A 27,363-nucleotide genomic window follows, 5' to 3' on the forward strand; every position below is an offset into this window, starting at 1 on the left:
TTCAACGACCTTCTTCTTTTAACGGTCAAAAGCGAACAACTCCCAAACCCTCAAACCTCTCTAGAGGCAAGAACGACACGCATGGAGGCTCTGAAGGTGACAACTCTCACAGAGAGATGAACGACACCTCTCGTTGCAACACGGTCTCACCCCTATTCGTCACATAGCCTACTGCCGTTTGGTCATTTCCCCCTCACGTCCAAAAGCCGAAGTTGAGGGTACCCTAAGTTACCCGCTATTCGTCGCTTGACAACGGAGAGGGTCGTCCGATAGATTTGAGTGCAAATCCCTTTGAATTTTGACGAAATGGGGTTATCCATCCAGCGGTTTGCCTGCGCTGGAAAGTATGGTTTTAGGCGATTTATTTTATGCTGCAAATGTGTATTTTGCAGTAGCGTGCGGCGCATATAGGCCTACTGTTACAATCATTCATTGGTGGGGTGAGCATACATTTTCGTGGGGAAGAAACCCTTGTCTGAATCGGTATCCTCTCTTTTATTTATATAATTTTGGACTACATTAAAATTACATGATTACAGGACTGTATATTTGCTCTATGCTTAAAACATGCCTTAATTTAGGTGGGATATTTTATAATTTTACATAGTTTGGTCACTTCCCCCTCACGTCCATAAGCCGACGTTGAGGGTAACCCCCTATTCGTCGCTTGACAACGGAGAGGGTCGTCCGATATTTGAATGCAAATCCCTCATCTTTGGATTTTGACGAAATGGGGTTATCCATCCAGTTGGGAAGTATGGTTTCAGGCGATTAATTATGCTGCAAATGTGTATTTTGCAGTAGCGCGCGGCGCATATGTTACAATCATTGGTGCGGTGACCATACATTTTATTGGGGCAGAAAAACCTTGTCTAAATTGGGATCACGATTTTTTTTCTCTCTTTTCAAAATAATTTTGGGCTACATTAAAACGACATAATTGCAGGGCTGCATATTTGCCTTAAAACATGCCTTAATTTAGGTGGGATATTTTATAATTGTCGATGGTATTTCAATTTGCAATGGCTAAATAGTGAGCCTAAAAGTTTGCTTTTTTTTTTTTTTTTTCGCAAAAAAAAAAAAGAATAGCCTACTTTTGTAGAACTTTCATCTCAATACTGATTATGAAGTTGTGATAAGTTAAATGGCATACTGCAGAAATGTTTGCTTATATGGACGTATCCTTTGGCAGAGAGATGGATGCATTCTGGGAAGGGATGTTTAAATGTAATGGCTACATACCCGTGTTTCTTTCACTTAGACATTTGACCCCTTTAAAATTGAGCAAGGATATAAAATATTAAGACTACTTTTTAATTATGATTGATATTTTTGGTGCAATGTTGTGCAACACGTCACTGTCTGTGTCTGCGACTGCGACCATCCCAGATATCACATTATGAAATGCATGTTTTTCTCCAAAACGCGTTGGAAATCACAAATCACAATTTTCTCCAAATCACATGCAAGTTGCTCTGATAAACAGTTTGCCAAAAAGCTCCTCATACACAATATGTAAAGATACTTTCATTTTATGCAGGTGTACTTCTGTTGTGAAAAAAAATCTTGAAAATGCATTGGTGTATGTACACAAGTAGGCAATATTCTAGACTACACTTATCTTTAAAATGGTAAGATACGATTTATGTATTGTTCATTAGTGTTTGTCATTGATTTCTTTGACAATGTGTACTGAATATACATTTTTGCTAACTTCACAACAGATGTGCCCCAGCCCCTAGATCAGCCCCCCCCCTGCCCCTAGATCAGCCCCCCCCGCCCCTAGATCAGCCCCCCCCTAGATCAGCCCCCCCCCTGCCCCTAGATCAGCCCCCCCCCGCCCCTAGATCAGCCCCCCCCGCCCCTAGATCAGCCCCTCCCGCCCCTAGATCAGCGCCCCCCCTGCCCCTAGATCAGCGCCCCCCCTGCCCCTAGATCAGCCCCCCCCTGCCCCTAGATCAGCCCCCCCCTGCCCCTAGATCAGCCCCCCCTGCCCCTAGATCAGCCCCCCCCTGCCCCTAGATCAGCCCCCCCCTGCCCCTAGATCAGCCCCCCCCTGCCCCTAGATCAGCCGCCCCCCTGCCCCTAGATCAGCCGCCCCTGCCCCTAGATCAGCCGCCCCTGCCCCTAGATCAGCCCCCCCCTGCCCCTAGATCAGCCCCCCCCTGCCCCTAGATCAGCCCCCAGATCAGCCGCCCCTGCCCCTAGATCAGCCGCCCCTGCCCCTAGATCAGCCCCCCCTGCCCCTAGATCAGCCCCCAGATCAGCCCCCCCCGCCCCTAGATCAGCCGCCCCCGCCCCTAGATCAGCCCCCCCCTGCCCCTAGATCGGCCCGCCCCCGCCCCTAGATCGGCCCCCCCCGCCCCTAGATCAACCCCCCCTGCCCCTAGATCAGGCCCCACTGCCTCTCAAAATTCCTGTGCACGTCCCTGCCTCTATCCACCCCCAGGCCAAGGCAGACGAGCCCCATCATCCATTCAACCTCAACTAAAGAAACGACAAAGTAAGTAATCTTGCCTTGCACCCCATCTGTAAATTGGTCCCATGGTTTTGTAACTATTGTATTAATATAAAATAAGTTAACCAATGTGAATTTCACCCCCTTCTATTAATTAAGCCACTTCCCCAAGATACTGAATATATAATTCTTAATCTTTTCCCCTTGCACCCCTAAGCCACAGGTATAGGAGCCACACAAGCCCCACCCTCTACCCTGGCCAAAAAGAAGAAAACAAAAAGCAAGTAGACATTCTTATAAGTGTTATGTGTATATTTGTTTCTATTCTTTGCACCCCATGTGTATATCAGCAGCCATGTGTTGGGTGTAAAGGTGTTTTTGCATGTAGCCCCCTTTAATTGGACCAAACTCAGGGTGTATTCACACTTGGTCTCTTTCAGCCCTCAAAGTGAACTAAGAACAGTGATTCATATATGAACACCTCAAGCAAACTCAGACCCATTTGAAGTGAACCAAACTTTTTTTGCTTTTGTCAATTTAAGGTTGCAAATGCAGTCGACAAACAACGTATCCATACGATAAGATATTGGAAAGACGGATGAATGGGGTAAGATGTAGAACCACATTTTTCATTAGGCTGTCTGATTATCTCTTGACTCATGTCTGTCTCATCTTTCAATCCACATGTGACAAAACAGTAACACTGAGCAGTAGTTATCAACCGTCTCACAAGTGCTACCCCTTACGAAAAAGTATATTTCAAGTTAATTTTATGAAGTATACTTAAGTATGTTCAAGTATATTTGTAAGTATACTTTATGTAGTAAGTATACTATCATCAATGTGTAGTTGTAGTAGACTTGTAAGTGTACTATTTCAATACTGCTTGGGACTAAATTGGCCCACTTTTAGTATATAAAAATATACGTTTAAGTGTACTACAAGTGTAAACCTTAAGTATACAACTAGGTTTCTTATTTTTAATGGATCTTGATTCTTCACTACAAGTGAACTTAAGTATACTAGTAGTTTACTATTTTAATAAAAGCAGTACATTTTTTAGTTTATGAAAGTACACACTGAAGTGTTCTCAGTAAACTACTAGTTTAGTAGTTTATACTGTTTATTCAGTTTATAAAAACATTTTATTAGCTTCATGCTTTCTTTTTTATCAACACTTGAATGTCGGTAAGTTTCATAAAGGCAACATTTTAAACAAAGAATTTGAGAATCACATTTTTGTCAAAGACTGCGCCTTGATCAGATTCAGAATGATGATCAGAACAGGAAAACAAAATGGAGTAGATCGAGTCCGACACCCCCAAAGCTTCACAGTCATGTTACGCTTCATTTCATTTGGTAACATTAAGCAGTTTTGATTTACAAGCTGTTTAATGTTTGATCACGTTATTTTACATTTGCGTGAGTAATCTACTATCACTTGGTTTCAGCTTCTTCTCCAGTGTGTTTTGATCCAGAGTTTCTGTATTAGAAGAGGTGTCATAGCGCCCCCTACCGTAGAACAGTGAAAACATGGATAGCTGGAAAATTCAGTCAACGGTGGAGTAGGGCAGTGGTTCCCAAACCTGTCCTGGAGGACCACCAACACTGCACGTTTTCTTTGTCTCCCTAATCAAACACACCTGATTCAACTCATCAGCTCATTATCACATGGGTTAATGAGCTGATGAGTTGAATCAGGTGTGTTTGATTAGGGAGACAAAGAAAACGTGCAGTGTTGGTGGTCCTCCAGGACAGGTTTGGGAACCACTGGAGTAGGGTATAAACGGAGGTCGGAGCCAGCTGCAAATGGGTGGGTTAGCAGCAAGTGGGTGGAGCTTTAGCCGCAAGTGGGCTGTACAAACTTCCAGAGGATTTTGATTGGTTTATTTAGTTTCACCTGTGTTCTAGTAGCTATTGGTTTATGCTCCACAGTTGGTGGTGGTAATGTGTAAGTTTTGTTGCGATCCATCAGACAACAAAGAAGAAAACCGCTTTCACATGTCAGTGTGCCGTTGAGATGAAGGGGTAAGTGCTTGTTGTACAGTTTTTAGTTTTGTAAAAAAGCATAAGTTCTGAAAAAGACCATTTCATAATGGCGTTTGTACACTGTTTTTAGTCTTGATTTATTAAAAAAGAATAAGGGTAAAGTGTATCCAAATAAATTTCTGTAGTTTTTTTTAGTAGCACACAAATTACAAAATCTGTAACGTGCATGACAAGATCTTTCTGCATTCCATTTCTACAATTTGCTCTCCAGATTATGGATTCTGAAGACCATAATAAGGTATTGTGGCAGTGTAATTTTTGTATGTTTTAGAACTGCATTGATTTTCAAATTGTAAATGTCTTAAACATTTTGTGAATAGATTTGATATTAGAATACAACTCCTAACTTAATTGTACAATGCATGCACTTCTTTTAAAACTTGTTTTCATTGTAGTCATGCTTTTTTTATGCGTAATCCACAATGTAATGTAATTGAAACATTTGTTTTAATATCATAATTATTTTATAAAATGTATTACTCATAACAATCAGTGAAATAAATGTGAAGCTCATGTTATTGTGTTTTAGGTTCACTTATCAGTGAAAGATGTGCACGAGCTGTTGTAGCAGGTATTGTCAGCTTTTTATATATTTTTTTTTTTTTTTTTTGTCAAATTAAAAATTACTGGATAATTTTATCACTTTTTTTTTTTTTTATTCTAATCCTCTTTCAGAAGAAGAAGAATGCTCTGCACTTCCTGAAACCTATGGGAATAAAAAAAAACTGAACTTGCATATGAAAGTAAGAACTTTGATAGGAAACAAAATACATATACTATGCTGGGTTTCAAAATATGTAACTATAATATTGGTCAGCTAATTTTAAATTACTTCATTTTAGCAGACCAAACTCCAGTTGTGCCCTCTGTTTTTAGCAAGGTATGCGTAATCAATTTTAATGATGACTTAAAATGTGTATCATAGAACAATTTTAATCCACTTATATTTTTCTTTAAGGATGAGCTGTTAAAAGACGATGACCCTCCATCATGCTTCATCTTCAATGTAGTTGAATAATGTTATATAATGTGCTTTTTAACTTTTTTTTTTTTTTTTTTTTAACGGCCTGTGCTAACTGTTGCTATCTTTTCAGTTATCAGGAGCGTTGCTGAAGAACATACTTCTTGGAAGTTGTTCAAGGAGGAGATGCTGCCTACATGCCCCTGTCATTGGCTTGCTCAAGGTTCAGGGACATAGTTGGGGATGACAATTTCAAGAATCAGGCACACTTCTTATGGCTAGAAAGTAAATATTGACATTAAAAAATAAAACGCATAACAAGAACATCATTGATAATGTTAGTTTAAAAGTTCTGGACACCATTCACTTGCATGGCATGGACCTACATGGCATGGACCTACAGAGCTGAGAAATTATTCTTAATGTTTGTAAATGTTTAATGTCAACTATAAACCCTAGTTCTTATTGTGCTTCTTGTGTATCCACCAGGTTATGCTGGGAAGGGAAAGCGAGGCGAGCTCCAGGGCATTTATTCAGAAACCTTCCATCCTGGATTTTGCAGTTTTCACTGCATGCAGATCAGTTCTAATGAGCTGATATAGTGTCCTTACAAATAACAAAAAAAGACTAAAAATAATAAAATAAAATAAACACTTGCAATCAGTTCTGAGTGACTTGTACATGATTTTATTCATTGAAAAAAAATAATTTATCCACCCTGAGATTTAAATGTAATATATGTGTAACACAGAAGAACATTAGTCTGCTATTTTAAAAAAATATGCAGTAAAGATGGATGGTAACTTTTTTTTTTTTTTTTTTTTTTTTTTTTTTTTTTTTTTTTTTTTACATTAGCCAAATTTTTTCATGTATTTACACATTCACTTCACTGAGTCCAATTGCATCACATTTTAATATGTTAATTTACTTGATACTGTAGAATATGTAGCTAATATTCAGAAATATGCTTGAATAAGGCCTACAGCCTGATGAATTTAAAACACCGTCACTTTAAGTATGGTAAAAGGTGTAAAGACGTGACTTCATCATTGACAGTGAGTGGTATTGGACACACACAATAATAACAAAGCTGTAAGAAATCAGACCATGATGAGGAACGTAATATTTGATTGTTTATTTTCATTACTGTCGCTACTTCCTGCCATACTCATTCACCGCCGTCCTCGGCTTGGGGATTTCTGCATAAGCTCCTCCCACTTGTGGTGTAAACTCCTCCCACTTGCACATTTGTGAAATCCCTCCTACTTGCGGCATAAGCTCCTCCCACTTGCGAACTTTGAAGTGAAAGTGCGACTGATAATTGTTTGGGGCACAAGGAACTATCTAGGCATACTCGAATCCCTTTTAAAATGAACTGAACTGAGACCACATGAGAACATGTGCACACCAGCCTTCAAGTAGTCATCTGGCTCAAGTTTGGTCCTATGACATCTGAAGCAAATACATTCTAACCTGTTTGCCTTATACATTTGCTAATGTTTTGTTTATTTGGGTTATTTTATACGGTGTTTGCCAAACAGCAGTTATCTTTATAAAGTGAAACCTCCCATTATGAACCAAATGTAGTCCAATTAAAATGGCCTGTGAGGTCAACTGAACCAAAAACAACTCTTGTCTCTTTGTGTTCACATTATGAGTTCACTTAAAGATGATGCAGATCACTTTCTAGTCCACTTCAGCTCTGATAGGGTCTTAAGCCCAATTCATAGTTACATGTAGATGTGACGCAGATGCCTTTGTGGTGCCATTGAGTCTTTGCTGACCCCCTCTGCGGCCGACATAGAGGCCTTTAACCACATCATTTCTGATGTGGTTAACCCGATGCAGAACTTCAAAGGGTTGACTGTAGGGATGACTGTGTCCAAGCGACTGAGTCCAGTAGTTTTCACTTTGAACAAAATGACTGCTGTTTGACAAACGCCATTTAAAATAAACCAAAAGAAATGATCCAACACAAAAAGGGTAAACCGTTATTTTTCAGCTTCAGATGACATATCTTCAAACTTGAGCCAGAAGACTCGTTGTAAGCTGTACTGCATGCTGTGTGTAAGATGACTTGTGGACTATTTACAGTGGCAGAGTCTGGGAGGACACCTGGGGCCTGTACCATGAAGGTAGCTGAACAAACTCGGGGTTACAGGATTAGTTTTGAGTTGACAAAACCAAACCGATGCAATCAGGCTTTATTGGTACCATGATGCAGCTCATCAACTTTCTCTGTCAACTCAGGCTTTGATCCTCAAGCTATGATTACTCCACGCGCGCGTGCACATAAAAGAGTGACGTCGACACTGAACAACCAATCGCGGGTAGAGCGAGAGCGATTTAGGCCTATTTTTCCGCGGAGGAGCAAGAGATAATCATTCAGAATTACGATGAATTTAAATATGTATTTCAAGCTCGAAACAATACGTTCTCTGCTGCCAAAGCAAGAGAAGACTGTTGGAGAAAGATTGCTGATTGTTCATGCGTAAGTTAAACAAATACGTTCTATATTTATGTAAAATTATGTATGTGTAGCCTATGTGTAATATAGCCTATAGCCTATTTTTATAATATATAAAAATGTGCATGTATGTACTAAGAAAGATTAATATTCATTGATTTTTAGATGCAACCCAAACTCCAAATGTTCTTGGCAGCAGATAAAGACAAAATATAAAAATATAATTCAAAGTGGTGAGTATTTACAACAACCTTTTATTACTTTTGTGAACATTTTATCACAAACACTTGTTTGCAGCAAACAGAAATAAAGAATTAAATTCAGAAAACCAGAATACACTGGCTGAGGAGTTGGCTCTGAGTAGGCAATAAGGGACGGCCGATTACGGATGGGATTACAGGTGCTGTACAGTCTGACCCTGGTGCTGGCTCCTCTAAGCAAGTAACACTGGGTACGTGTGCAATACAAAAAAGTAGTAATGTATTGCACACGTACCCACACAGACAGAGTGTCTTCATTTCCTCCACCCTAATAAATAAAAATAGGCCAATGTAAAGCATAACTGTTGTAAAGCAGGTTATGTTTGGTGTTCTGTCTGCTGCATACTGACCTCTGTGTGGGAGACTGTGTGTATGTGTGCTGGCTTCAACAGAGACACTGGCCCTCATTTATCAAAAGTGCGTACACCAAATTTCCAGTGTACACCCAAAACCACGGTGACTTTGAGATTTATCAATATGGACGTTGGCGTACGGCACGCTCAAATCCTACGCCAGCTCAGGAGGTGGTGTACGCACGTTTTGAGTGCGGGAATGCGCAGAAAAACAATTTCTAACACCACAAAACGCACTGACAAACTAAAAGATATGATATATTATGACCCACTGTAAAAAAACAACAACATAGTAGGCTAATTATAAACTTCAGTGTTTATTTTGGTGCAACATGGACTTCAATGTTTAATTTGTGTGACTTTACCAAAGCATTTGAATTGTAGGCATATGTATTCCTTAAGTTGCGAGCCTGTGCGCTTTACCTGACATTTCAAGCCTTGTTTATACTTTCGCCTGGCTCCGCAGCGCGAGTCTCTGCAGACTGCGCGCGCACCTCCCCAACCGGACGAGGCGTTTATACTCGACGCGCTCGCTGTTGTACTATTCTTTGAAATGATGGTTAGGCCAGGGTTAGGCCCGGCAGATGTGCACGGACTGGGTTTAGTAATGAAAGGCTTTCAATGACCAAAAAAATAATTCAGACTGACAAAATAATAAAAATGACATTCTTCTTCTTTTAAATAATAGTAATAATAATAATAATAATGATACAAATAATAATAATAACGACATTCTTCTTCTAAATAACAATAAGCGTCATTAATAATAAAAATCTAGAAATCAATTTTGTTTCTTTCCACTTCCCTGGTTTCGCTTTCTCTTTCTCAAAGAAGTTTCTCTTCTTTGCCGTCTTCCGTGTGTCCATGGCGTAAAATGAGGGCGTGGGGGGAGCGGAGACTTGAATATATAGGGGCGTGTTATTCTAATGACGATCGTTTTCAGCCGCGGCATTTATCAAGGGCAGGTATTGCGTACACCTGGATTTCAAAGGTACGCACAGCTTCATAAATCAGGCGATGAGAAGAGTGTAAGCATAATCTTATATACGCCAATATATACGCCCGTTTCTACGCAAGAATGATAAATGAGGGCCACTGTATTTCCCTACTGCAGAACATAGTCAGCACACATACACACAGTCTCCCACACAGAGGTCAGTATGCAGCAGACAGAACACCAAACATAACCTGCTTTACAACAGTTATGCTTTACATTGGCCTATTTTTATTTATTAGTGTGGAGGAAATGAACACACTCTGTCTGTGTGTTCTCAGACAGTTGCTGATGTGAATGCACTGGGTTTTTTATTATGGCAAACATTTGAATGTGTGGCATAAAAAAGCGACTGGCCCTTACACATCTCTTTTATTGTAGGATTTTTCACAACCTGCCCCAGAAACTGAGGCCTCTACCTCAATGTGCATCAGAAGAAATGTGTAAGGATTTTAAAACCCTTGCCATAAATTAGTCAGTCCTGTGTTTGTAGGAAGTCAAGGAACTTTTTGTGATTTTGATGAGCCTCCAGAAAACTTGTAATGATCATGTTTGTGGTGGAATACGCTACTTGCACGCAGACTCGTTACGTAGTTCCGCTTTGAAGTAATAGGGCTCGCTGAGTTCCGGTTTGTCGGCCATTTGTCGTTTGTCGGCCATTGTTTTGGAGTTTGGTGGAAAATGTTCAGAAAAAAGTGTGTTTATAGATTTCAGAGACAGCAGAAGGTATACAACGTACACTGTTGTGTTCCGCTGTGTACATCTTCTGCAAAGTTCAACGGAACTTTAAGTTTTCACAGTTTTCCTTCAGATGTGGACCTTAGAAAACGGTGGCTTGTGAACATTCGCCGAGACGATTTTTGTCCTACCAGCAATTCTAAGGTTTGCAGTAAACATTTTAGCAGTGATCAGATTATTGAACCGCAAACACCAGAGGCACGAAAAAAGTTAGTAACTGGCGCTGTGCCAGTGTTTTTTGCCTGGAATGATTACGCCGTTAAAGCATCGCGGTCCAGTGTGTGGGAGAGGAGAGAGAGGCCTGCTGAAGTGGTATCCGTCGAACCCATACCCATGGATGTAACGATGGATCATGATTATTGTAGCACTCCTGAGCCTTCATTTTTAGACCTGGCATGTGCTAAAATAGACGAACTTTCTAATGAAGTGGAGGAGCTGAACAAACAGCTACAAGAGCTACACGTTCAGCGTGATTTTGGATTGGAACGGTTTGCCGGCTCAGATGAGGACATCAGATTTTACACAAGGTAGGTCTAAAGATTGGTAGAATTTTACGATTAGATGTGATTACATATACTCAGTTTTAGATGCATGTACCTGCATTACTAACACGGAAACATGTCAACAATTTGTAAATGTATTCAGTAACACTTCTGCTTATAGGTTCCCCAGCTACCGTCACCTGATGTCATTCTGGTGGCTAATCGAGCCATCCATACACAAAATCATCCGTGTGTCCAGGGCTAAATCTGCTGCTAGAAAGCAGGAAGACATCATACGTGTACTGCCACCATCAGAGGTAGGTTATATTCACACAGTAAGCCTGACTACATTTACAGAACACAGTACAGGGTAGTATTTATAATGTGTTATCTATATATACTACTCTTAGTCTACCTCATAAGACTCTTGTCTGTTACAGGGCTGCTCTCTATCACTTTATCATACTTACAAGCTCTATTTGCACTATACAGTATGTCTGCATTTGCACTACTCTGTCTGGTTTGCACTCTCTGCCATGTGCCCTTGCTTGTATATTGCATTTGTTTTTTTTATATTATATGTATAATTGTATTTATTCATATTTTTCTTTGTATTTTTAAAATTCTACTTTATGTATTTAATGTTATCCGTTATCCACCAAGGGTCTAAGAGTAACGCAATTTCAATTTTCTGTATGTCCTGTACATGTGGCAGAATTAACAATAAAGCTGACTTTGACTTTAATATGTTCTTATACAAACCTAACTTTCATGCATTTTTTTTTTTTTACCTTTCCAGAGACAGCTGCTGCAACCAATCGATGAGTTTTTTCTTTTCCTCGTCTACCTGTCAGTTGGATTAAAGGAGAGAGTCCTGGCACACCTTTTCCATATGCATCCTTCCACAGTGAGCAGAATAATTGCGACATGGACAAACTACCTCTATACGCTGCTGGGATCAGTGTGTGTGTGGCTTTCAGCAGCTGATGTAAAATCCAACCTCCCTGAAGACTTCTCTGATTTCCCAGACACACAGATCATCATTGACTGCACTGAGATCAGATGTCAAACACCATCCTCACCACTTCTCCAAAGTGAAATGTACGGTGGCCTAGAGAGCTCAACGCGCTGCAAATGAAGAAAACACATGCAAACAGAAAAAAACACATGCAAATAGAAAAAAACACATGCAAATAGAAAAAAACACCAGCGAATAAGAAAACATCTTCATCAGTTTTACAACTCACGTGCGTCCCAATACTCACAACACAACCAAATACGGAAACGCGCTGCAATTACAGAAACGCGCTGCAAAAGTTCACAACACAACCAAACAGAAACGCGCTGCAAATAGAACAGAACACAACGGAAATGTTTCCGGGGAACCCAATAAGTGACGGACGGACGGCTAGGACGTGCATACAGCTGTCTACTTTTATTATTATTATTTATTTTATATTTTTTTGCAAAACATACAAAGATGACACGTTTATGACATACAACTTTGTATACAATATACAAAATGTATTTGCGATATGTTCAATGTCATAAGAATACTAAAAAGAACAATGAGCTGAAGACTAAAATAAATAAATAAAAAAGATAGAGAAAAAGAACGAGGAAAAGACATTAATCTATACATCAGTTACATTGAACACATTTTGTCATGTTATGTTAAAATAAGTTTCGTAAGAAATGTTAGAATGTAGCTATAGGTCCAAATATGAGACGGCAAGTTTTAAAGTTGAGACACTCACACAAAGATATAACACATATTTTAAAAACTTTGTTGTATAAAATGTATATTTATTTGCAACAGTTATGTTAACAGCATTAATACTATATTTCTGGTAAGAACAGCTATTTAGCTGATGGACACGCGCTGCGTTGTCATGGGAACATCCCAGGTGAAAATAATGAGGAAATTACGTTGTCTTTCGTTGCTCCCTTCATCAACATACTAGGCTTGTTTGAGATGAGCAAAATCTGCGCAGAACCGATCACCGGTGATCAGCGCGAGATGCATGCCGGTTAGAAATGTGTCCGAGTGCGGACGCGGTCCGCCTTGCTCTGATGTCATGCTGACGTATGTCAAAAATCTCTCGCGATCGCAAGGCGCACGTGTCGGATTCTGCAGTCGAGCGCAGTTGCTCTCCACCGACTGCGCTGATCAAAAGCATGATGGGAAACGACTTGCTGACGACACAGCTTAATGCTCATTGGTTTTAAACAACTGTGATGTATTGTTCTCTTTTAAAATGTTTGATTCTAATATCATGTTTCATGTGTATATGTTATGTGTGAATATTCCCAAACTATCAGACAGTGCGATCTCTTTTATGCAATTTAATCTTTATAAAAAATAAAATAAAAAATAAAAACACATATGTCTGTATTAAAGACTTTTTTTTTTTGATAAACATGTATTTGGAATGGAATTAAATAACAAGTAGTTTGGGTGTCTTGTTCATTTTATTTATTTTCATATAAAAGCACAGAACTTGAATTACATCCAGTTTATTAGCAACACTGTGCACGAGCGTGAATCCCGCGATATCCATCTTCGATCTCACAGGTGTCAGATCCACTGCGAGAAGAGAGATCTGTCCGGCTTGCCTGCGCTTTTTTCACTCCTCCCCTCACTGCAGCCGCCTACTCTCGACTATATTTCAGGCGAGGCGAGGCGCATCTCAAACAAGCCTAATGGCACACAAGTGCCCCGCTCCCTCCAAAGTGCCCAATTCAAGGGCTCTGCCGTCTGCCCTTTTATGAGAGTAGGGCATAGGTAAAGCCAGAGCCCGCGTCTCTCTGGTAAAGCTCGCGAGCCGTCCGTCCGTCACTTATTGGGTTCCCCGGAAACATTTCCGTTGTGTTCTGTTCTATTTGCAGCGCGTTTCTGTTTGGTTGTGTTATGAACTTTTGCAGCGCGTTTCCGTATTTTGTTGTGTTGTGAGTATTGGGACGCACGTGAGTTGTAAAACTGATGAAGATGTTTTCTTATTCGCTGGTGTTTTTTTTCTATTTGCATGTGTTTTTTTCTATTTGCATGTGTTTTTTTCTGTTTGCATGTGTTTTTTTCTGTTTGCATGTGTTTTCTTCATTTGCAGCGCGTTGAGCTCTCCCGGCCACCGTAGAAATGTACTCAAATTACAAGTCTCACTGCACAATGAAAGGCCTCATTGGAATAGCTCCTCATGGTCCAGTGACATTCGTCTCTCAGCTTTATGCTGGGTCAGTGAGTGACAGGGAGATCTTTAAACAGTGTGTATGTTCGTCATGATAAATGAGAAAAAGTCACAAAATATCAAGAAAAAAACCATAGGGTTAACCAGTATTTCCAACAACTAGAAAATCTAAGGGTTCTTACTTCTTTCACACCTGCCTCATTTAGTTCTGTTGAATCGCACTATAGAGTTCGTTTTCCCCCTTGGTGCGGTTCGTTTGGGCAGGTGTGAATGCAGCAATCACACTCGGGTGCGCACCAAAAGCGGTACGCTTTCAGACGAACGGAGCGGTTCGTTTGTGGTGAGAACGTGATCCGACCTCGAACAGACCCAACTGCCAAAGAACTGCGCAGTTTTGGACTAAACCAGCTGCCGTAGTCAGAGTGCGTTGTGCATTATTTCACTGTTTAGCAACATAATTTTTCTCCCTTGGCCCGGAATGAACGGAACTACAGATGTGAAAGCACCCTAAACGGTTCAAATTGACCCGCAACATAACACAAGGGTTAGGGGTGCTGAGGGGGACCTCTGGCGTGGAGTCCGAAAAAAAAAAAAATATGGGTGGTAATAAAAATCAAGTTTAAACAAACTCGTGTTGTGTTTTGGCTATGCATACATATTACGTGTGTTTGTGGTTGTATTTTACGCTGTAGGCTACAATTACACTGGGTCACCGACATAGCCCAGCACAGTTTTAACTCCCGCATCCGCATAGTTTTGTGGTCACATTGTTATTTCACCTTTTTGTTGTTGTTGTTTTCAAAAACAAACTCACTTTTATAATTAAACAAATAAATATTTCTTTACTAACAAAATCTTGCGCTTTTTCCTCCGCTATCGTCCTGTCAATCATCTCGCTGTCTCACCCTCGCGGCTATGATTAGCTACGTTCAGTACAATTTTATTTACCATCATCGCGGTACCCACCACCATCAGCAGTTTTGCATTACAGTATTTGCATTAACCACCCCTTGTCCAAAACTGAGCGTACTGTCTAAAAGAAGAGTTATGACTGCTGATATGCTTGACTGAACATTGTGCTTCACCACACATATTTAACTCCGCACAGCTAATAAAACCATCTGGGTGCAGATTAATATTTAATATTTCTGATATATAAATATTTCTCTGAAACGCGTTAAGTTGCACATAAGTAAGCCCAGGACCTGCCCTGAACAGTTTAATATGCGGTACGCAGAGCCATAGGACTATTATTTTGTTGAATAAACCTGGGGAACTACCGATGACGTCACATGCTCAGATTTTCTTGACCAATCGGCTGACAGGGGCGCCTCATGACCGTCCACATGTGCAAAACGAATTTTGAAGTCATTTATTCGTTTTTTGCCTGTGAACTAAAAAACGAAAAATCAAGCCGAAATCTCGTTTTTTCGTTTTTTGGAAAAAACGAAAAAACGAATAAAGGCGCCGTTTCTCGTTTCTGCTTATTTCATTTCAAATAGGAAATGAAATGGACGGAAGATACCCTGATTCTATAATGTTCAACAGGCAATTTTCGGTCCATTTTATTTCGCTTTGCAAATTCGCTTCCACAAATTCAGTGGTTCAAATTCGACAGTAAATTCAACGGAACTGCAGGAAAAGCAGTAGATTACCGAGATACTCTCCATCTGCTGTTAGTCAATCTCACCAGCAGGTGGTGCAAAAGCGCTTGTTGTTGACGAAGACAGAGCAACAGTTAGAGCAAGTCATTCATTCATAAAACTCATTTACAGCAATGTAAGTGTATTTGTGATTATTATGAAGGCGGTTTTATGTTAAATTCAGTGTCTTCACGGTTACTTTCCCTGTGTAGCCTACAAACATATTTCTCTACCGTGAACAAGATTATAATGTTAAAATTAGTCCATTGTTTACAAAAAAAAACACAAGATTATTTTCTAAAAATATATTTTGATGTTATTAATGCCCTATTTCTTCATTCATTTATTTATTTATTTATTTATTTATTTATGTGTGTATGTAGGCCTTATGTATGTATGTATGTATGTATGTATGCATTTATGTGCGTATATATGTAGGCATATATATGTATCTATTTATGTAGTATGTATATGTGTGTATGTAGGTGTATGTATGTATGTATGTATGATTTATAGATTTATAAAGCAAAACAAACAAAAACTATGCCAGGAAATTGATTGAGAATCACAGCTGTTTATGAGACAAAATACTTTTCATTGAAAGTAAAACATTTCAGCTTTATTTTAGTTAAATTTGATGACATTTGTAAGTCTATTTTTTGATTATGTTTTTTTTTTTTTTTTTCATTAAATGATAATTATTTGTGGACTGGACAAGCTCTCGCTAAATGATAAGCACAGATATGTGAGCAGTTAGCAGTTATTGTTTAATTGTTCTGATGAAAAGTATTATTTTATTTAATGGATGTTTATGACAGACACATGGGATTTCTGCTGTCATGTTCTCTAATGTTTTATATAGACGTCTGTCTGATCTAAACTCATATTCACATGAGCCTGAGGCTTCATTAACATCCACTGTCTGTTTCCCTCTTGTGTCGTGTGTTTTCTCATAGATACGGATGAGTAACTCATATGAGGAGTTTCCAAACCTACAGCCGCTCTTCACACACAACATGAGAAAGAGCGGCTGTTACTGATGAGACTGAAGATCAGGCTTTGAGTCACAGAGAGAGTCTTTATTTCCACAATATCACATGAAATAAAGACACTTTTTTAAAATAACATATTAAATGCAGCATCTTCTACTCTCCTTTGTCAGATAGTTGTTTGTGGTTCCCGGTGTATGTTCCAGTCTGCGTCTCGAGTCTTGTGCCTTCCTTGTTCCTGTTCGTGTTCCTGTGGATTTACTCTGGATTCGTCTCACTTCTGCACTCTTTTCACATATTGGGGTCCCTGCACCGCTAGCCTGTCTCATCTGGACTTGTACCATTACCTTATCAATTATACAATAAAGAGTTTTGACTTGCATTTTGCTTCCTTCTCTCAATCATGACAAGTATAGGCTCATGCTTCCCACAAGCAAAACTTGACATCCGACCACAGATGTTAAGTTGCATTCAAAAATAATTATAATTATTTTTATGAATCCCAGTGCTCCATGTTCTTCTCATGCTCTCTTCTTGATGTTTTCCAGTATTTCAGCTTTTTCAGGCTCATTTATTTCCTTTAACTTCTCAATAAGAAATTCAATGTGCAGAAGTGTGAACAGAGAATCAGTGTTGAGTGCGATCATCTCCAGAGTTTCCACACAGTGAAAAGCTTCATTCGCCAGCTTTGTTTTCTCTTTCTCTAATTCTTGCAGTTCTTCTTCCATCTTCTGGACCAGAGACACACCACCTCTAATTTTGTCTTCATATTTCTTCTTTACCTCTTCATTTGTCCTCTTCACTTTCTTTGTCTTTATTACATATATTTTTGCTTCTTTGACGTGTTTGCTGGAGTGGCATTTATTAGTGCACACTGTACAGTGATTATGTTTCATCAGAATCAGAATCAGAATCAGAAAGAGCTTTATTGCCAAGTATGCTTGCGCATACAAGGAATTTGTCTTGGTGACAGTAGCTTCCAGTACACATACAATATAAAGTGACAAGACAAGTGACAAGTAACATGGGTATAAATAAATAAAAAAAATAAAAATAAAAAAATAGAAATTATAAATTATAAATATATATAAAGTTATAAGGTGCTATAATGAAATGTCTGAGGGAAGTATTGCACATGTTTGTTCCACAGTAGGGGAACATTTAAGTGTTCATGAGGTAGATGGCCTGGGGAAAGAAACTTTTCCTGTGTCTGGTTGTTTTTGTGCTCGGTGCTCTGTAGCGTCGACCAGACGGTAACAGTTCAAACAGAAAGTGAGCTGGGTGTGACGGGTCCAGAGTGATTTTGCGAGCCCTTTTACTCACTCTGGATGAGTACAGTTCTTTAAGTGTGGGAAGGGTAGTGCCAGTGATTCGCTCAGCAGTCCGAACTATCCGCTGTAGTCTACGGAGTTCGGTTTTGGTAGCAGAGCCGAACCAGACGGTGATGGAAGTGCAGAGGATGGACTGGATGACAGCTGAGTAGAACTGTACGAGCAGCTCCTCTGGCAGGTTGAATTTCCTCAGCTGACGCAGGAAGTACAGTCTCTGTTGGGCTTTCTTCACAATAGAGTCTATGTGAGTGTCCCACTTCAGATCCTGAGAGATGGTGGTGCCCAGGAACCTGAATGACTCTACTGCAGTCACAGTGCTGTCCATGATGGTGAGTGAAGGGAGTGCAGGGGGGTTTCTCCTGAAGTCCACGATCATCTCCACTGTTTTGAGCGTGTTCAGCTCCAGGTTGTTATAACTGCACCAAAGAGCCAGCTGCTCCACCTCCTGTCTGTACGCAGACTCGTCACCGTTCCGGATGAGTCCGATAACAGTAGTGTCGTCCGCAAACTTCAGGAGCTTGACAGAGGGGTCTTTAGAGGTGCAGTCATTTGTGTACAGGGAGAAGAGCAGTGGTGAGAGAACACATCCCTGTGGAGCACCGGTGCTGATGATGCGGCTGTCGGACGTGATTTTGCCCATTCTGACTAACTGTTGTCTGTCTGTCAGAAAGCTGGTGATCCATTGACAGACGGAGCTAGGGACAGAGAGCTGGGTCAGTTTGGTCTGGAGCAGTGATGGGACGATGGTGTTGAAGGCAGAACTAAAGTCCACGAACAGAATCCTTGCATAGGTCCCTGGTTTGTCCAGATGTTGCAGGGTGTAATGCAGTCCCATATTGACCGCATCATCCACAGACCGGTTTGCTCTGTAGGCAAACTGCAGGGGGTCCAGCAAGGGTCCAGTGATGTCCTTCAGATATGCTAACACCAGTCTTTCGAATGACTTCATGGCCACAGATGTTAAGGCAACAGGTCTGTAGTCATTGAGTCCTGTGATCTTTGGTTTCTTCGGGATTGGGATGATGGTGGAGCGTTTAAAGCAGAAAGGGACTTTGCACTGCTCCAGTGATCTGTTGAAGATCAGTGAGAAGATAGAGGCCAGCTGGTCAGCGCAGGTTTTCAGACAGGCTGGTGAAACACCGTCTGGGCCTGGTGCTTTCCTTCTCTTCTGTTTCCTGAAGATCTGACGCACATTATCCTCACTGATCTGAAGTGCAGGGGGGGAGGGGAGGGGGATGGCTGGAGGTGTTGATGGCTGTGTAGAGAGATGGTCAGGGCGGGTGTGGGGTGTCTGATCGGGGGTCTCAAATCTACAGTAAAAGACATTCAGCTCGTTCGCAAGATGCTTGTTGCTGTCGGTGCTGGGGGGATGGTGTCTTGTAGTTGGTAATGTCTTTCAGGCCTTTCCACACTGATGCAGGGTCGTTGGAGGAAAACTGGTTTTCCAGCTTTTTGGCATAGCTCTTCTTAGCCACTTCAATCTCCTTTGTCAATGTGTTCCTGGCCTGATTATACAAGATCCTATCCCCACTCCTGTAGGCATCTTCTTTGACCAGACGAAGCTGTCTGAGTTTTGGTGTGAACCATGGTTTATCATTGTTGAATGATAAGTAAGTCCTGGTAGGGATGCATAAATCCTCACAGAAACTGATGTATGATGTTACAGTCTCTGTGAGCTCGTCCAGATCGCTGGCAGCAGCTTCAAAAACACTCCAGTCAGTGCATTCAAAACAGGCTTGTAAGACCTGCTCTGTGTCGTTGGTCCATCTCTTTACAGTCCTTATTACTGGCTTAGCAGTTTTAAGTTTTTGCCTGTAAGTTGGTAGAAGATGAACCAGGCAGTGATCGGAAAGTCCTAGAGCTGCTCTGGCGACGGAGCGATATGCATCCTTTGTTGTGGTGTAGCAATGGTCCAAGATATTATTGTCTCTGGTGGGGCATGTAATGTGCTGTTTGAATTTAGGCAGCTCACGTGTGAGTTTTGCCTGATTAAAGTCTCCGAGAATGATAAGAACAGAGTCCGGGTGTTGTTGTTCTGTTTCTGTGATCAGATCAGCCAGCTGTTGCAGCGCCATACTCACGTGTGCTTGCGGTGGAATGTAAACACTGATGAGAACGAGCGAGGAAAACTCCCGCGGCGAGTAGAACGGTTTACAGTTAATGAAAAGCACTTCCACATCAGGACAGCACATCTTCCTTAACACAGTTACATCAGTACACCACCTTCTGTTGATGTAAAAGCATGTCCCACCACTGCGCGTTTTCCCCGTTGACTCCATATCGCGATCCGCTCTAAACAGCTGAAAGTCCGGTAGATGTAACGCGCTGTCCGGAATGGCTTCGTTCAGCCAGGTTTCCGTGAAACACAGAGCAGCAGAGTTGGTAAAGTCCTTGTTTTTGCGTGAGAGCAGAAGTAGTTCGTCCATTTTGTTAGGGAGAGAGCGGACATTCGCCAGATGGATGCTAGGCAGCGCTGTTCTGAATCCGCGCTGCCTGAGCTTAACAAGTGTGCCGGCTCGCTTCCCACGCCTGCGCGTCTTATACTGTTTCCACAGTGCAGCGGCGCAACCGACGACAATGTTCCGCAAAACGCCAGAAGAATCAAAAACTGGTTGGTGATCAGTTGGTGTGCGCTGCCGAATGTTCAGCAGTTCGTCCCTGGTATAACTGATAGCGTATGACAAACATAAAACAGGACAAACTAACAAAAACAGTGTAACAACTGGAGAGCTCAACACCGAGGCAGCCATCCGCGGCGCCATCTTGGATTTTTATCCATCACGCTGCATCACGCTGCACCATGAGATCTCTGACCCACCAGCATCCTGGATAATGACAGTTCTCCTCACAGACGCTGCAGCATGTGGCCTTATTGGCTTTAGAGCGATCAATATCAACCCATTCTTTGTAGGACACTTCAACTTCAAACTCAAAGTTTTTTTTTTTCTTCTATACGTATTTCTTGTTCTTCTCCAGAGCAGCTTGAGTTAGTTTCAGCTCTTTTAGATTTTTTTCCATCATTTGAACACGTTCTTTTAGATTTGAGATATTTGCCTCCAACTGCTTCCATTTTTGTAAAGCATCTCGAGTCATCTTCAGGGATTTTGGTTTTATTGTGTCAAGAAACTTGAACAATCCTGCTATTCCTCTAAAACTGTGATTCCATGATTGTTCATGGATCATTTCATATTCTTCATCAACAGCTTCAGACTGACAGTTGTTAAACAGGAAAAACACTGGCTGATTCTTGTCATTCACTGCACACTTGATTTTAGCTTCTTTAACAGCCGTCAGGACAGATTTAGGTCGAGCTCCATCTGAGTGTGTGAAGAGCAAGACAATGTTTTCAGCAGTATCTCTCCCAAATAAAGACTGAACAGCATCAAATATGTATATCTGTCTGTCAGAGAGTCGATTTTGGTTTGCTTTAATCACCAGACACACTGCATCTATTTCATTGATCCCTTCTTCAGATTTACTTAAACTAAGCAAACTCTCAGCGATTTCTTTATCTTTCTCAACTCCACGAGTGTCTCCATATCCTGGAGTGTCGATGATTGTTAGATCAGTTTGACTCTCTTGTGGATAAAACCCATAAACAGTGATGATGGAGGTCTGACTGTGAACTGATGTTCGGTCACTCTGATCATCTGTGATCTCAAACCAAACCTTGTCTTCTCTCTGAACACCCAACATGTAGTTGATCATCGCATTGATCAGGGTTGTTTTTCCTGTTCCTGTTTCTCCCACCATCAGAATGGTTTTATGGGGTTTGTTTAAGTCTCTCTCTCCAAACGTCATTTTTCTATATAATTCAGATTCATCCATTTTCTCTGTCTTTTTTTGCCGAAGATATCGAGCAGGATTTCCATCTCCAATTAAGATGCTTTTCTTGATGAGATCATTTATGTCCTGTAATGTGAAACATAAAAATACAATAATAATGATGGTCATGTGTAAATGATGTACAATGTTATATTTTCTAAATTATAAAATGTGCACCAACATCACTGTTAACAATAAAGGTTCTTTCACATAACTCAAAAAAAAAAAAAAAAAAAAAAAAAAAAGCATTTTACATTAATTTTGTTTCTGCTGTTTCCCCCTGTGGTTGGGTGGGACCCAAATGCTCAACTCCAAAAGGAAAATACATATTAAAGAGGTCATATGATACTTTTAAATGTTTTTCTTTTCCTTTAATGTGTAAAGTATCTGTTTGTGCAAACGATCTACAAAGTTACAAAGCTCATATTCTCCCACAAAGTGGTTTATTCTGTCTAACACTGTTCCACACCAGTCTAAAGGATTTATATTGATTGAAGTCCAGATATTACTTTCTCAATCATTCACGTCATAGTAAGTAATATTAGTATAATGCCACCCAAAGGCATAACCAATGAAAGAAGACGAGACTTCAGTGAATTAAAGTGTTGGCGCTGTGTTTGGATGCGAAAGCCAAACCGCGTTTGTTTTTGGAGGTTAAGATTTATATATAAAGCTGTTTCTGGGCAGTATGACCCAAAAAAATTTGCTTGTGCACAGTACATTTTATTTAACATACCTTGAATTTATGACTTTATTGGTGTTTTTGTTAAATAAACTTTTGCCATTACAAGAATGAAATCCTTTGTTTTTTTAATCATTACAATAATATCAGCATCATGAAGTGCAAATGTTTAATTGTAATGGATGTATTGCACACAGGCTTTCGGAAATTGACCCTTCGCAAAGACCCGCCCACCTTAGTTACTGTCGCTATGTCCGACAAGCTACGCTGCTCTCACGCCACACCGTGTTCTCACGCAGTGAAAAATACATTGCGGAGCAGAGAGGAGACTGACAACACACAGAAAGGACAGACCAGGTTACTTTTCGGTTATTTTTGATATTAAACATATTAAACAAAGTCTCACCTTTCAAATTTGGTCATTTTTTAAAAGAAATTGAAACGATACATACCGTTTTGTGGCTCTTAAATGTGTCTGACAGATCGCTGTAGAGCATCAGTTAAAGCTGCTCGTCAACCGATCATCTCTTCCTTCTAGTTCATTTATAGCATCAAATAAACATGAATGAACATAAGAAGGAATGTTGTTTTAACCGCGGAAAGGCGTCAGTACTTTACGTTTTTCAAGTTAAAATCCTCCCATGTTAATCTGCTATCTCTCCTGCCTGCTTTATCGGACAAAATGGCGGATGGCGGATTATGATTAGTTAGATCGCCTGTCAATCAAGCTCCCTGCGAAGGGTCAATTGACGAAATTTGCAGCCGATTGTTCACATCTGGCGTAAGGTCACCACTTAACACGGTAACCAGTTAAACCGTAACATCGGCTTCCTGAACCTGGAGAGCACAACACTGGTTAGACTCACCACTGTCACACATTCTGCTCAAGTCGTGCTTTCAAAGTTGGTTTCGATTGATCAGCTTGATCATCCGCATTTTCAGCATTAACTGTGTTTACAACAAGCCTTGGTAGCTGAAGATCGTGATTATGTAAGGGTCGTTATATTTCCAACACACGCTGGGTGATCACAACGGGTGTTATAGAAAAGGCGCCATGCTTTAATGTTCAAAAAACACATAATTTCTTGTACATTATTACAGCTCCTCTATTCCCAGTCTGTCTGAAACAGCTGATTTCTACAAAGCACCTTCTTTCGAAAAGCCTCAAGTGCTCTTGGCCAATCAGAGCACTCAAGACTTTTCGGAGAGAGTATGTGCTTTTCACACATAAAACATAATTTTTGTGGCAAAAAACATGGAAATAGTTTGTCATTTTTATCCTATTGTTTACTATATTTGCTTGGTCAGTGTCGTTGTGGGTTCTTTCTCTGCTTTCGGTTGTGAGGGACCTTTGAAATAACTGAAATCATTTGGTGAAGTGTACTGTAATGTGGTCAAAACCTGCCTGGAACTACTTTAGTGTCTTCCTGAAAATAATTGAACAACTTAGAACATTCGTCAACCAATCAGAATTAAGCATTCAACAGCCCCGTAGTAGGCCGTGTGTCCACCAAAGCGTTTTTAGCCAGCTGAAAACGCTAGGCGCTCTGCTAAAAACGCTCAGCTGTGGGCGCGTGAGAGCGTTTTGGCAGCGCAGCGTTTTTTTCAGTTGAGACGCTTCGTTGCTATGATACACAGTATCCGCGGCACAGTTTACTTGTAACTGATTTCGCAGATAATTTGTCTAAAAATATGGCAGTAAAATAATGTCAAATGTTTTTGAAATAAAAAAGCCTGTTGAATTGCACTACTTGAAAAAAAGAGACATTGCATTAACCATGCTTGCATTTTAATGCATTGTATTTTTAGGGCTTGCATTTTTATGGGCTGAAATTCAACATGGTTGAATATTTAAGCTGTGAATATTTCAATTAAAAACATTTCAAACACATTTTCATTATTAAAAATTCAATAATCCATATTCACCTCTCATATTTCACTTCCAAAATATTCAAACTGTTTAAAAATACAACCTATAATATTCAACAGGCAATTTTCGGTCCATTTTATTTCGCTTTGCAAATTCGCTTCCACAAATTCAGTGGTTCAAATTCGACAGTAAATTCAACATTGACGTCCAGGAACTGCAGGAAAAGCAGTAGATTGCTGAGCATACTCTCCATCTGCTGTTAGTCAACCTAACCAGCAGGTGGTGCAAAAGCGCGTGTTGTTGACGAAGACCAGCAACAGTTAGAGCAAGCCATTCATTCATAAAACTCATTTACAGCAATGTAAGTGTATTTGTGATTATTATGACGGCTGTTTTATGTTAAATTCAGTGTCTTCATGGTTACTTTTCCTGTGTAGCCAACATGCATCTTTCTCTACCGTGAACGAGATTATAATGTTATTCCCCGATGCGGATATACAGATCCAATGTTACATTTTTGAGGTTGACATATTTCTCTTGGTTGTTTAGTTGCCTTAACTTTATATTGCGGCGATGTGCTGCATGCAGGCTATTAGGGTTTCCCTCAATACTTCAGGATTCCCCTGCTGGACATATACAACGCTTAACATAGCTTAATGGACTAATTACAGTGATATAAAACACCAAACTTGGAGGCAAGCAGATGGACTCAGAATAACGCGCAAAGTTTAATGCTGAGCCTTTCCCAGTGACTGCTGGCATAAAGTTGGCTTGACGTTGGACATTCGCACATTTAGGGACCGTCTCTAAAGTGTATACGACTTTGGTATAGGCCTACACGTTTCTAACTTCAATAGCATTTGAATAGAACGACTTACAACAAGTCATAAAACCAACTGTAAAGTGTTCATGTAGTGTCAGGCATACTGCGCACCCTTTGGATTTTTGATATTTATTCAAATAAATTTAAGTTTGCTATTGAAGTAAGAAACGTGTATGCCAATGTTTTATGCAAATTTACAGACGGTCCCTAATATTGCCTAAATGTGCAAATGTTCAATGTCAAGCCAATTTTACATTTAGTCATTTAGCAGACACTTTTATCCAAAGCGATTTACAGTTAAACTAACAAGAATATGCAAGTGACTATATATATATATATATATATATATATATATGTATATGTATATGTATGTATGTACATATACTTTAAAAATAATATAATTTTCTAATTCTAATTTTAAGAGTCAGCCTAATTCTGACTCTTCCCAGTTTAAGCTAATGCAATACACGTAGGCATACTATATATATATAGAGAGAGAGAGAGAGAGAGAGAGAGAGAGAGAGTTGGTATTAATTGATCAAGTGTTGATTTTATGCCAGTATATCACGAAATGCTCAGCATGAAACTTTATGTGTTAAGTTCATATTATACATATAGTAGGCTAGCCTACAGCCTACTTCCCAAATAAGTTGCGAGTTTGGTCTTTTATTGATTGGTCATTTTATGAATGAATGGCTTGCTCTAACTGTTGCTGGTCTTCGTCAACAACACGCGCTTTTGCACCCCCTGCTGGTGAGATCGACTAACAGCAGATGGAGAGTATGCTCGGCAATCTACTGCTTTTCCTGCAGTTCCTGGACATCAATGTTGAATTTACTGTCGAATTTGAACCACTGAATTTGTGGAAGCGAATTTGCAAAGCGAAATAGAATGGACCGAAAATTGCCTGTTGAATATTATAGGTTGTATTTTTATTATTATATTATTTTATTATATTTTTATTGTATTTATATTTTTAAACAGTTTGAATATTTTGGAAGTGAAATATGAAAGGTGAATATGGATTATTTTTTAATAATGAAAATGTGTTTGAAATGTTTTTAATTGAAATATTCACAGCTTAAATATTCAACCATGTTGAATTTCAGCCCATAAAAATGCTAGCCCTAAAAATACAATGCATTAAAATGCAAGCATGTTTAATGCAATGCCTCTTTTTTTCAAGTAGTGCAATTCAACAGGCTTTTTTATTTCAAAAACATTTGACATTATTTTACTTCCATATAAAAATGTCGACACAATGTAGAGTACTTGCTCTGGCCCTTGCTTTGGATGAAGGGATGGCTGAACCACGTAGACAGAGAGGACGGACGCACCGGTCTATGTGGGTTCATGATATCTTGAGAGCGAGAAAACATCTCGGAGAGTACCATCGTCTGGTCCAAGAACTAAAGTTGGACGGCAGCCGGTTCAAGGAGTATTTTCGGATGAGCAGGACACAGTTTGAGATGTTGTTCCGGAAAATTGGACCTTCTATTTCGAAGAGAGACACAAACTACCGGGAGGCCATCAGCTCGGAAGAACGTCTTTGCATTTGTCTGAGGTAAGTGCATAACTTATAAGGCTATTCCGAAATTATTTCAAGTGATATTTTGTGTTATTGAGCTGAAAATGAAAAGTCTTTTGTAAGTGAATGCAGTGAAGTAAAAAAAAATGCAGTGTTTGTCTTTTTGCTATAGTGGATTAGGAGTAAAATAGCAGAAAAAAGCTCAAATAAAGTAACGTTAATGTTACAAGTGACTCAAAATTGTAGGCTACATGTAGACATTTATTTATTTAAAGGTATAGCGGAGGATTTTCTTTTTCAGGGTGGGTAGTCTAAACTATTGGTCCACCTAAGTGTCAATCATTCTGGTGATATGTTTACGTAAGGCCGTTGTACGTGCTCGTCCCTTAGTTTTCGCTTTCTGCGCATGCGCACTTTCAGGTGTTTATGTGTGGTGAGCTAGAGCTAAGCCATTCATTGAAGCTCGCCGTTTCACCGGGTCCTTTGAAAATGTCTGAGGGTCGCAAGAGAAAAAGTTTGTACGAACTGTATGAGAAGAAGAGAAAGGCCTCAGAAGAGAGAAACAAGATCAGAGTGTTTTTGGGAGATTGTTTCACACGATGGCGTGCGCTGAAAACACAGGTTGGGCTTCCCACTGATGCCTCAGTCGCAAAGTTTCTACTCGACAGGTAAAGTTTGGCATGCTATTTGGAGAAAAAGTGCAAATCTTCTTTTGGAAAGTAATC

At 40.0% G+C, this 27,363-nt stretch overlaps 1 protein-coding gene across 1 annotated transcript in view; it reads left to right on the forward strand.

Annotated features, from left to right (window-relative positions):
- LOC311075333 (uncharacterized protein) overlaps positions 1 to 27,363 on the forward strand; it is a 467,028-nt gene that overhangs the window by 438,282 nt on the left and 1,383 nt on the right. The window contains exon 2 of the mRNA XM_084102653.1: positions 26,851 to 26,913. The gene's annotated coding sequence lies outside the window, so the exon portion shown is untranslated. The remainder of the gene's footprint in view (positions 1 to 26,850; positions 26,914 to 27,363) is intronic.

Source organism: Abramis brama, assembly GCF_963993115.1.
Source record: "Abramis brama genome assembly, chromosome: 24".
NCBI classification, from domain to species: domain Eukaryota; kingdom Metazoa; phylum Chordata; class Actinopteri; order Cypriniformes; family Leuciscidae; genus Abramis; species Abramis brama.